Source organism: Solanum tuberosum, unplaced genomic scaffold (assembly GCF_000226075.1).
Source record: "Solanum tuberosum cultivar DM 1-3 516 R44 unplaced genomic scaffold, SolTub_3.0 scf00671, whole genome shotgun sequence".
NCBI lineage: Eukaryota > Viridiplantae > Streptophyta > Magnoliopsida > Solanales > Solanaceae > Solanum > Solanum tuberosum.
In genome coordinates, this window is record NW_006239603.1 from 97,426 (window position 1) to 108,945 (window position 11,520).

An 11,520-nucleotide genomic window follows, 5' to 3' on the forward strand; every position below is an offset into this window, starting at 1 on the left:
GCGGAAACAACTCCTACAACCTGAAAGTCAAAACTCTACTAACGACAAGTCTAAGAACAAGGGGTGCAACTCCGAAAACTAATCATAACAGCCTAATAGATAGTCTGAGTCTAAAAAGAGTGGACTTAAACAAGAAAGATTCATGGTAGCCTGAAAGAACCAGCTCACCCTTGAATCCGATCACGATCAATAATCTCATAACTGAGGTCTGTCAGTAGCCGCCTGAAGATGCCCTGTACTCAACAAAGAAAGAGCAAGTGCAGTATCAGTACACAACCATAGTGTACTAGTAGGATCACGCGGCTACTCCCATAAGCACAATAAATACAACGAACAATTACAACACAATAAGTACACACATACAGAATACATAGATTAGTCATCATTTTAGGAACAACATACAATTCCCCAATATCAATGACAGGTAACAAGAACATAATAATCATAAGTGGTCCTCTCATGGAACCCACACCCAAATTGTTAGTGTGTCGGAAAGTGACACCCGATCCAATATATGTGTTGGAACGTGACACCCGATCCAATATATGTGTTGAAACGTGACATCGGATCCAAGATATATGTCGGAACGTGATATCCGATCCAATATATGTGTCGGAATGTGACACCCGATCCAATATATGTGTCGAAACGTGACACCCATTCCAGTCAGCACAACCACAATCACAATCACACCCATAATGAACAATACTCAAATCATACAATCAAGTAACATGTTCATGGCATGTATTGTTCATACATCATCATTTCATTAGATTGATTCACATTCCTTATTCACATATATGCACGCATACAATGAAGCAATTATCTGGCATATATCACACAACAGGAATTCAAACCATCACCTACCTCAAAACCAAGCTTGAATCCTCCTAAGACACTTGAACCTTCTTTTTCCGGATTCTTTCCGCTTGTTCTTGGTCTACAAACGAGTAATTTAATGCAAGGATAAATAATTAAGGTCTAATTTACCCGTATTATAACAAACCCAAGACCAAACTCATGATCCTAATGTTCAACTAGAGCTTTTTCCATCATCAACTTCAGCCCAAAACCCTCCCCCAATGATAACTACCTAAGAATCTAAGTTCTACAGATCAAAAAATGGATTATTAGGGGAGTAATAATCTTACCTTTTGCGCTAGAAGTCATGGGAATCTCTCAAGAAATTGCCCTAGGTCGTCTCTTATCTCTCAAGAATGAAGGTTTGCAAAAAAATAACGTTTTTGGGGTTTTTTTTCCAATTTAAGTCGCGACTGTTCCGCTAAAGCGGTACCCAACCTGCTACAGTGGCCTCGCTCTGGCAGGACTAAACCCGCTCGGTCGGCTTGCATGGAGACAGAACCTTGAAATTTGAGTTTCAAGCTCCCATTTCACAATACACTTTCAAACCAGGACGTTCTAAAATTACCCTTTCACGCCAAGATTTGTTTCGGGAGTTCTACTCGCCCAAATTTGATTCCGTAAAGCCGTACAGTCTCCTTAACATCTTGGCTATCCACTCATGTGATCAAATTAATAATTAGATCCCCCATTCATTACCAGATTTCCCTAGACCTCACCTGACTCAGATTTCATCCAAGTCTGGCCTAGGCTAGAAATTTCCAAGTTACTATAAAAAGTTTTCTGACCCAAAATCCTTCCCCATTGTTTTTTCCATAACGACAGGAACATGTCATTACCATAGATACCAATTTACCCATCACTCGTCCCCGAGTGACAAACTAGGAGAAAAGATCTAAAGCAAGAGTAGAGTAGTACCTGAATCGTCAATAATTGGGGATACTTGTCTCGCATGTCCTTCTCGATTTCCCAAGTAGCTTCCTCAATTGGACGATGCTTCCATTGAACTTCCACGGACTTTATCTCCTTGGTCCTCATGATACTTCTTCAACATGTACACATAGAACATTGGATGGACTCCAGATAGGCTAGGCGATAAAGCCAACCTATAAGCCACTGGCCTTACACAGTCAAGAATCTCAAATGGCCCGATGTATCGAGGACTAAGCTTGCCCTTCTTGCCAAATTGCATCACCCCTTTCATGGGTGACACTTTTAGAAGGACTCGCTCATCAGTCTGAAATATCATGTCCCTTACCTTACGGTCTGCATACTTTTTTTATCGACTCTGGACTGTTAGAAGCTTAGCTTGGATTCTTCTCACCTTATCATTGAGCATCTTTCACCAAATCAACCCCCTAAGGGTTTCACATCTCCAACCTCAACCCAACCAATTGAATACCTACACATCCTCCCATACAATGCCTCAATGAAGTCATCTCAATACTCGAGTGATAAATATTGTTGTATGTAAACTTAACTAACAACAAAAGTGATTCCCAAAAACCACCAAAGTTGATCGTATACACCTATGCAACATGTTATCAAGGACTTTGACACAATCATCAGGATGAATCATTTCGCACATAAGCATGATAAAATTCCAAATCAATACTCGCTACAATTAGAAGTGAACCTGAACCAACCAACACACTCATAATACACAAACAATCATAGCTCTTAACAACATCTCCATCCCACAACATAAATTCCCATGAGCTTAAGTTATAAAAATTTGATCTTTAGACATCAGATACTCATCGAGGGATATGTCCAAGCATACAAACCCCCTAACAACACTATTGAAATGCTAGATTTAGCAATTGTCATTGTAGATTACCCTTAAGAACAGTAGAATTGGACCCAATGATCCCCACATTCAACCAAGAGAACATCGCAGGATTGGTACACCTGATCCACCACCAAGGATCCACCCACAAAAGTGAAAACACACATGAGCATATCTAGTGAATCATACTCTCAACCATGCACAAAATGAAATAGATGGTCACATATGAATTTACGGAATAATTATTGAATAGCACTAAATGTTTTCTTCCGAAGAGTCGATACCAGCCCTTTCCATTCAGTTGACTCCACATACTCTTCATATCATTCCACTGAATCCCACACTCTCAATACTAACAACCATTATAAACACTCTGACCATTTACCTTATTATAAACCAACATTTTTAAATGAAACCTTTCTTAGGTACTTAACAATCAACAATAATAAACTTTACGACTCAACCCAGGTGTAAGCCCTTTCAAATGCTCAATACCTGATACAATTGATCATTTCTCACCTTGCCACTCATACCTTGACAATATATTTCACTATGAATGTAGACTTACAATGAAAATATGAATTGTAAATTCAGTTGTATAACACAATCCCCTTATCTATCAACATTATCGTGTACCTTGAAGATTTTATGAATTCATGGATCTTCGCTTATGATTGATCGCATCTCCATCGGTCTTACAATATCCTTCACTAAAAATTCACTCGTACTCATTACTAAACTTTTAAAAAAACCAAAGCACTTAACTCGAGCTAATATTTGTACACTCATTTCTCATGTCTTTTTCAATAGTTTTTAACCAATCTGATGGACCCTTGACACTATTACCATAGCCACAACAAAACGAATGAAATCACGCGTCTCTAAACCCAATTATCTACCCCTCTAAAGATACCTCTTTAGCTTTTGCAATCAGATAAAATATTCTTGCTCTTGCCTCTCTCTAAAGGTTGTACTATATTCCACTATTTTTTTCTTCATTATGACTCTAGCTCTTTAAAATTCTATTTGAGTGGTGTCCCACCATCTCTTAAGATTTTCCATACACCCACGTTACTCACCAAATATTAGAAAACCACAACCTTAGATACTTGCAAGTCGTAATTACTATACAAAATTCGCTTAACCATCAATCTTAATATATAGTTGCATCCCATCACAATCTATCACGAACTCTTATTACCATTATGCTCAGTAAGCCCTGACTATCACTACAAAGTCAACCTTTTCATTGACATGACACCTCAAACTTAGGTATACTCATCAAATTCAAAGGACTAACCCAATTTTATACGCACTTTCTTACAAAAATCTTTAATTTCCTTCACCTAAGTACACTCAATGGGACTTTCTTTATCCATAAGCTTGTCATTCCGGTATACATCCACTTCTTTATGGCTTAAGATAAAATCATCAGTCCTCATACTACCATCCTTCTTCTTAACAAATAAGACAGGAGAACCCCACGGGGAAGCACTAGGACGGATGAAACATTTATCAAGAAGCTCCTGAATTTGAGCTTTAAGCTCTCTCAATTCTGTCGGAACCATGCGATAAGGAGGAATGGACACGGGGCGAGTGTCAGGTTCCAAGTCAATGCAAAAATCTATATCTCTATCTGGAGGCATACCAGGCAAATCAATAGGAAACACTTCCTTTAATTCAGACACTATAAGAATAGACTCAATAGAGGGAGACTCAGCCTCAACATCCCGAATATGAGCCAAATAAGCCAAACACCCCTGTCCCACCAGTTTCCTAGCCCGAATGAAATATATGACCTTAACTGGCTTACATTTGTACACCCTTTCCCACTCTAACTTTTCCCTACTCGGGATCTCTAGAGCCACAGACTTAGCATTAAAATTCAACACAACATAATAAGGGGACAACCAAGTCATGCCTAAGATTATATCAAAGTTAGTCATATCTAGAATAACCAAATCATTCCAAGTCTGAAAACCCATAAACAAGACAGAACAAGCACAATACACATGGGTGACTATGATTGACTCTCCCACTAGGGTAGAAACATGGATGGGGGAATCAAACACATCAAATATCAAGGCAAACTGAACTGACACATATAGATAAGTAGAACCCGGATCAAACAATACAATAGTTATCCGGTCACAGACAAAAATAGTACATGTGATCACTCCATCAGACACCTCAGCCTCGGTCTTGCTTGAAAAAGTATAAAACTAAGTCATGTCATCTTGACGTGCAACCTCTTTGCCTGGTTGCACTGCTCCTCTACCTGCATTACCATTTTCCCATCCCCGCACGGCCTCGCTGATTTCCTCCTCATATGCCCAGGTTCTCCACAATGGTAACACACTTCATAACTTAACCAAGTAAGCATCACTGCTATTGTAGTAGTCCGTATCATGACCCTCTTTGATATACACTCAATCTAGGAAATCGCAGTAGAGATTCTAACCTCAATTGTCACAAAATAATTTCATCATTTACTAAGAAACCCAACCCATACGTGTTATGACAACAATACTAAATGCATTTTCTAAAGTAATGGTGTTCATTATCTAGCCTTCCCTTACAAAACTTCTTGAATGTTGTCACCTTGGCAAAGTCTTCTGACTTCACCCCCTTCTACCTCCGTTACAAAATCAACCACTTTCTGAAAAGATTTTTGCTAAAACAACCACCTATAAGCTTGAATCTGCAAATCTAACCTTCCCTTACAAAACTTCTTGAATGTTGCCACCTTGGCAAAGTCATCTGAATTCACCATCACAAAATCAACCACTTCCTGAAAAAATAGCTAAAACAGCCACCTACAAGCTTGAATCTGCAAATCTAACCTTAATACCTTCACAAAACGACAAATTTGCTCTTTTAGACTGAAGCAAAGTGGAGTACCATATTTGGATAAATCACAAACTTTTGCATTAAAGGTTGCAACAAATATATTATGTTACTTTATTTTTAGGAACTCATCTCTCCTCCTATCCCTCAAGGTTCAGGGTATATACTTCTCCATACAAAAAGTTATAAAATGTGTCCCAAGTCATGAGTAGTGCATTTACTAGTTGGCACTCAACATGAGACCATTACCATATTTTGGTGTCTCCCTTGATATGGTATATCATAAACTCAATGCCAAATCACTCAACCTTATCCATCTTATGAAGCAGCTCATGAAAATCAACAAGAAAATCATAAGAATCTTCAGATTCAGTACCCAAGAAGACTGAAGGTTTCAACCTTAAGAACATAATAAAAACCTCATATTTGTCACTAGTCATTACCTGCCCACATCGAATCGGGGAATCATGCTTATTTGGAAGGACGCATCCTCTATTGCTAGTGTTGGTGTTACTACTTCTGCGAATCGAAAAGTGAAAGACATTAGATAACAATTTGAATCACCAAATACCAATTGGAATCAAGTCATAGCACGAAAGGAGAAAAAGACACAGAGATTTCATAAAGTCCTATAGCCTCTCGAAGAAAAGTACAGACGTCTCTGTACTGTTCCGCAAGACTTTACTAGACTCTTTTTGGTACAATGAGATCAACAAACTTAGGTCTCTGATACCAACTTTGTCACGACCCAGACCATCGTTATTGGCACCTACACTAACCCTTCGGTAGGAGAACCATTACTACAACCCAACTAAACCACTTAACGAAAAGCTAAACGTTTAAAGATACTGAAGTAGGTTTAAATGTCTAAACAAAAAGGGAGTTCCCATAAACTCCAAAAGTTTAACAAAAACAACTACCAAAACATTTGCGGAAACAATTCCTAGAACCTGAAAGTCAATGTACCAAAACTCTACGAACAACAAGTGTAAGAACAAAGGGTGCAACCTCGAAAACTAAACATAACAACCTAATAGATAGTCTGAGTCTGAAAAGAGTGGACTTAAACAAGAAAGATTCATGGCAGCTTGAAAGAACTAGCTCACCCTAGAATCCGGTCACGATCAATAATCTCCTAACTGAGGTCTGTCATTAGCCACCTGAAGATGCCCTGTACTCAACAAAGAAAGATCAAGTACCGTATCAGTACTGGTAGGATCACACGGCTACTCCCATAAGCACAACATATACAACGAACAATTACAACACAGTAAGCACACATATACAGAATACATAGATCAGTCATCATTTTAGGAACAACATACAATTCCTCAATATCAATGACATGTAACAAGAACATAATAATCACAAGTGGTCCTCTCATGGAACCTACACCCAAACTGTTAGTGTGTCGGAACGTGACACCCGATCCAATATATGTGTCGGAACGTGACACCCGATCTAATATATGTGTCTGAACATGACACCAGATCTAAGATATGTGTCGAAACGTGACACCCGATCCAATATATGTATCGGAACGTGACACCCGATCCAATATATGTGTCGAAACGTGACACCCGTTCCAGTTAGCACAACCACAGTCACAATCACACCTATAATGAACAATACTCAAATCATACAATCAAGTAACATGTTCATGGCATGTATTGTTCACACATCATCATTTCATTAGATTGATTCACATTCCCTATTCACATACATGTACACATACAATGAAGCAATTATCCGACATATATCACACAACAGGAATTCAAACCATCACCTACCTCGAAACCAAGCTTGAATCCTCCTAAGACACTTGAGCCTTCCCTTTGCGGATTCTTTCCGCTTGTTCTTGGTCTACAAACGAGTAATTTAATGCAATGATTAATAATAAAGGTCTAATATACCCGGATTATAATAAATCCAATAACCCAAGACCAAACCCATGATCCTAATGTTCAACTAGGGCTTTTCCCATCATCAACTTCAGCCCAAAACCCTCCCCCAATGATAATTACCCAAGAATCTAAGTTCTACGGATCGAAAAATGGATTAGGGGAGTAATAATCTTACCTTTTGCGCTAGAAGTCGTGGGAATCTGTCAAGAAATAGCCATGGGTCGTCTCTTAGCTCTCAAGAAGGTTTGCAGAAAAATAACATTTTTGGGGCTTTTCCCTGATTTAAGTCACGATTGTCCCGCTACAGCGAGACCCAACCCGCTACAACGGCCCTGCTTTGGCGGGACTAACCCCGCTATGGCGGCTTGAACGGAGATAGTACCTCGCAATTTGATTTCCAAGCTCCCATTTCACAACATACTTTCAAACCAGGACGTTCAAAAATTACCCTTTCACGCTAAGATCTGTTTCGGGAGTTCTACTCGCCCGAATTCGATTCCGTAAAGCCGTACAAACTCCTTAACGTCTTGGCTATTCACTCACCTGATCAAATTTATAATTAGATCCCCAATTCATTACCAGATTTCCCTAGATCAAACCTGACTCAAATTTCGTCCAAGTCTGGCCTAGGCTAGAAATTTCCAAGTTACTACAAAAAGTTTTCTGGCCCAAAATCCTTCCCCAATGATTTTTTCATAACGACGGAAACAAGTCGTTACATCTGTAATTTTTAATTTAATGTTTGACAAATATCGTTTCAACATATGCAGGAAGAAACCAACAAAACTGACACTTTGGGAGGATTGTGTTGATCATGATGGAATTAAACTTTTCAACAAACTTCATGATTACCCGATCATTCTTGCTAGGAGAATTGGAAAATCATCTTCAGGTATAATTGCAAATAAAAATATGTTTTATCTCTGTCGTTTTAAAAAATATATTACATGATGAAACTAAAATCAAATATTCCAATCATGTAGGAACGACAAATAGTGCAATGGTTTGACAAGCAAATTCAGTACAACAATTGAAATCAATCCTCCATATCCACAAGTTGCTACATTGAGGACATGGTAATATACATTTTAATTTAATACATCGAAATTTAAGAATATTTTGAGATATATAACACGTCTTTAATTTGGCAATTACAAAATTTAAAATTCACTTTTGTTATTTTATCATCTTCCTACAATACAAATATAATAAAATGAAAATAGTAGTATGTTAATTTTCTTTCGATAAATTATATGGACTATAAACTTCTTTAGAATCCATTTAAGAATTCTCAAAATTATACTTGAAGTGTTTTGTATGCGACAATATTAATCAAATTTCGTAATTTTACTTGTTTATAGGATGAAAACAATTGAAACAAAGCTTGTTGTTTACAAGAAGAAAAGTATTACTCCAATGGGCTCTATTATGTTGACTCCATTTGAGGATGAGGTTATACATGTAACTTGTATATTTTTAAATTATAATAAAAAATATAATATTTGTATTCTAAATTTTAAGGGAAGCTGAATTGTCACTTGCAAGTAAGGATCAACGCTTTTGTGTGTGTGTTAGCATGCTCAAAATGTAAGCAATTGTTCATAAGATACAACGTGCGAAGAGAAATCTACTGCACAAGTTGTCATCAATCCACACATCTTATTCCTAGGTATATATGCTCTTGTACATTGGTTAGCCTTATTTTTATTTTGAAGTTACTATTAAGGACAACAATGGTTTTGCAATAGCTATTATTACACATAAAGTTGCAGAGAAAATGTTACACCTTTTTTCGGAAGAAATTTATGAAATCTGCTTCGTCAAGGTACGTATCACTTTTTTTTTCACCTCAGCACCCCTAACATAACTATACTAGACGATAGCAAGCCCGTGCAAGCACTGATCCAACACAAAAAATAAGTTAATTTAGTAATATAAATATTATAATTCAGTTCGTTCAGATAACATTTATTAAGGTTCTGAACTTTAATTATAAATTCACGGACTGGTCGCTATTTTTTATAATTGAAATGAATGGTTCAATTTCATTTCATTATTAGAGTTTTCTTTTATTCCCTATTTCTTTTCGGATTTAATTTTTTTTCAAAATATGAACTTATTATCATAACTTAATGCCTTGAGTTATTTGTTATTGTCTCATATACTTATATCTTTTTTAAAAACTACACAAATTGGACCCACGATTCAAATTATTTACTCAATTGTCCCGTATTCTATTCACTGAACCACTGCTTCTTCATCCTTGATACCATCAAAGTATATATATACTTTGATGTTATCAAGTAGTAATTAAACAGTCTTTTTATTGAAACACTGCTTGTTCATATATATATATATATATATATACTTTGATGGTATCAAACAGTAAACACTCATTGATAGTTCAAAACAAGGAATATGAAAGTAAGGGGCTAGCCGCTTATAAATAATTTTTCTTTTTGGGGTACAAGTGTTTTTTCCCCTATATCTTTTTATATATGGTTGGAGAATTTGTATATCACAAAATAAAAGTAAACATGTTAATTATAAATTAATATGATTAAGTCGTGCGATATTCAAATCTTTACTCCACTCTACTATAATATTACTATTGTACTCCCTTTGTTTATATTTACTTGTCTAGTATTAACCTATCACACTTCTTAATTTTCGAGAAATAATAAATAGAATCACAATTTTATTTAATAAAGTCAATATTTTGAAAAGTATATTGCGAAATGATAATAGTTAATGATAAATTAGAAACTAAGCGTGATAAATTTAGACAAATAAAATGATATGTATAAAAGGAACAAATGACATGTAAGTCTAAAAGGAAAAGAATTACAGATTAACTATTGCACAACTATAATCAACTTCAATTCACATGTCTAAATAATATTATTTTTTTATTTTTTTAAAAAAGAGCCTAAATATGAAAACTCAAAATTACCCATGATTTTGAATCTATTGGCAATAAACATGCTCACACTTCTATATAGGTAGAAATAATTTTTACCCTGAATAACAATATACTATAAGTTGATCCATTGTGAATCAATCCTAATATATATGTGATTTTTCTTTAAAATCTCTGCTCCTCTAGCTAATTAAATGTTCAAAGGGCAAAACCTTTGATTTATACATAAATTTTTCAAGCTATCAGTTTGTGTATGCCTATGTTAAGAAATTGTTGAAGCTAAAAAGTAAAAACAACTTATAGCGTTATATGTTCTTTATGGATATTCTTGTACCAATTAGTTCGTAAATTGAGACTTGAACACTCATAACAATAAAGTGCAAGATACCATATCTATAGATGTTAGATAAGCTTTTAAGCATATTAATCTGAACATAAACAAAGAAGTACTATCTCCATAGAAAATTGTACATATATCGATTTCGTATATGAAAAACCAAATGTTTCAGTTAGTTCTTTGGCTTCTGTTTGATGTTTCATGCGATAAGTGGGATTTGTGAATCTGGCCAACCAAATAACAACAAATATTTTATTCATCATGGGTTAGAATTGAATCCTAGAGTTGAGAGTATGTCTCATTCCGTCTTTCAAATTAACATGTAGTTGAATTTATTTTGTGCATATAAGCCCCCACACTAATGAAGACTTTAAATGAACACGTTCTTCGGTAATTAAATGTGAGCTTGTCTTTTAATGCAAAGGAGTAATTAATCAGCACCATGAGCATGAGAAATACATGTGTGCTATGTTGCACCATGAATAATATGGAGGGAGGGTGTGGTAACTTAATGAAAAAGGTTGATATATACTACTTTGGAATTCTTGTCCTTGTGATATATGTTAACTCCTGTATTCAGGTTAGTCAAAAATACAGAAACAGAAAAAAGATGAAATAGACAGAATGAGTTTTAATCCGAGTCCACAGAAACCACTGTGTTTCCTTAAGAAATTTAATCCCCTCACTGTACCCGAGGTTGCAGATTAATTTCTCCCAAGATAAAACGGATTAACCTGTTAAAGAAGTAGCGGTACCTCAAACTTCAATAACTTCAGCGAACGCAAGAACAGCAACAAGAGCACACACAGACTCAGTCGATCGACAATTTTATTTATGAGAGAAAATGTATGCAGAGAGGAAA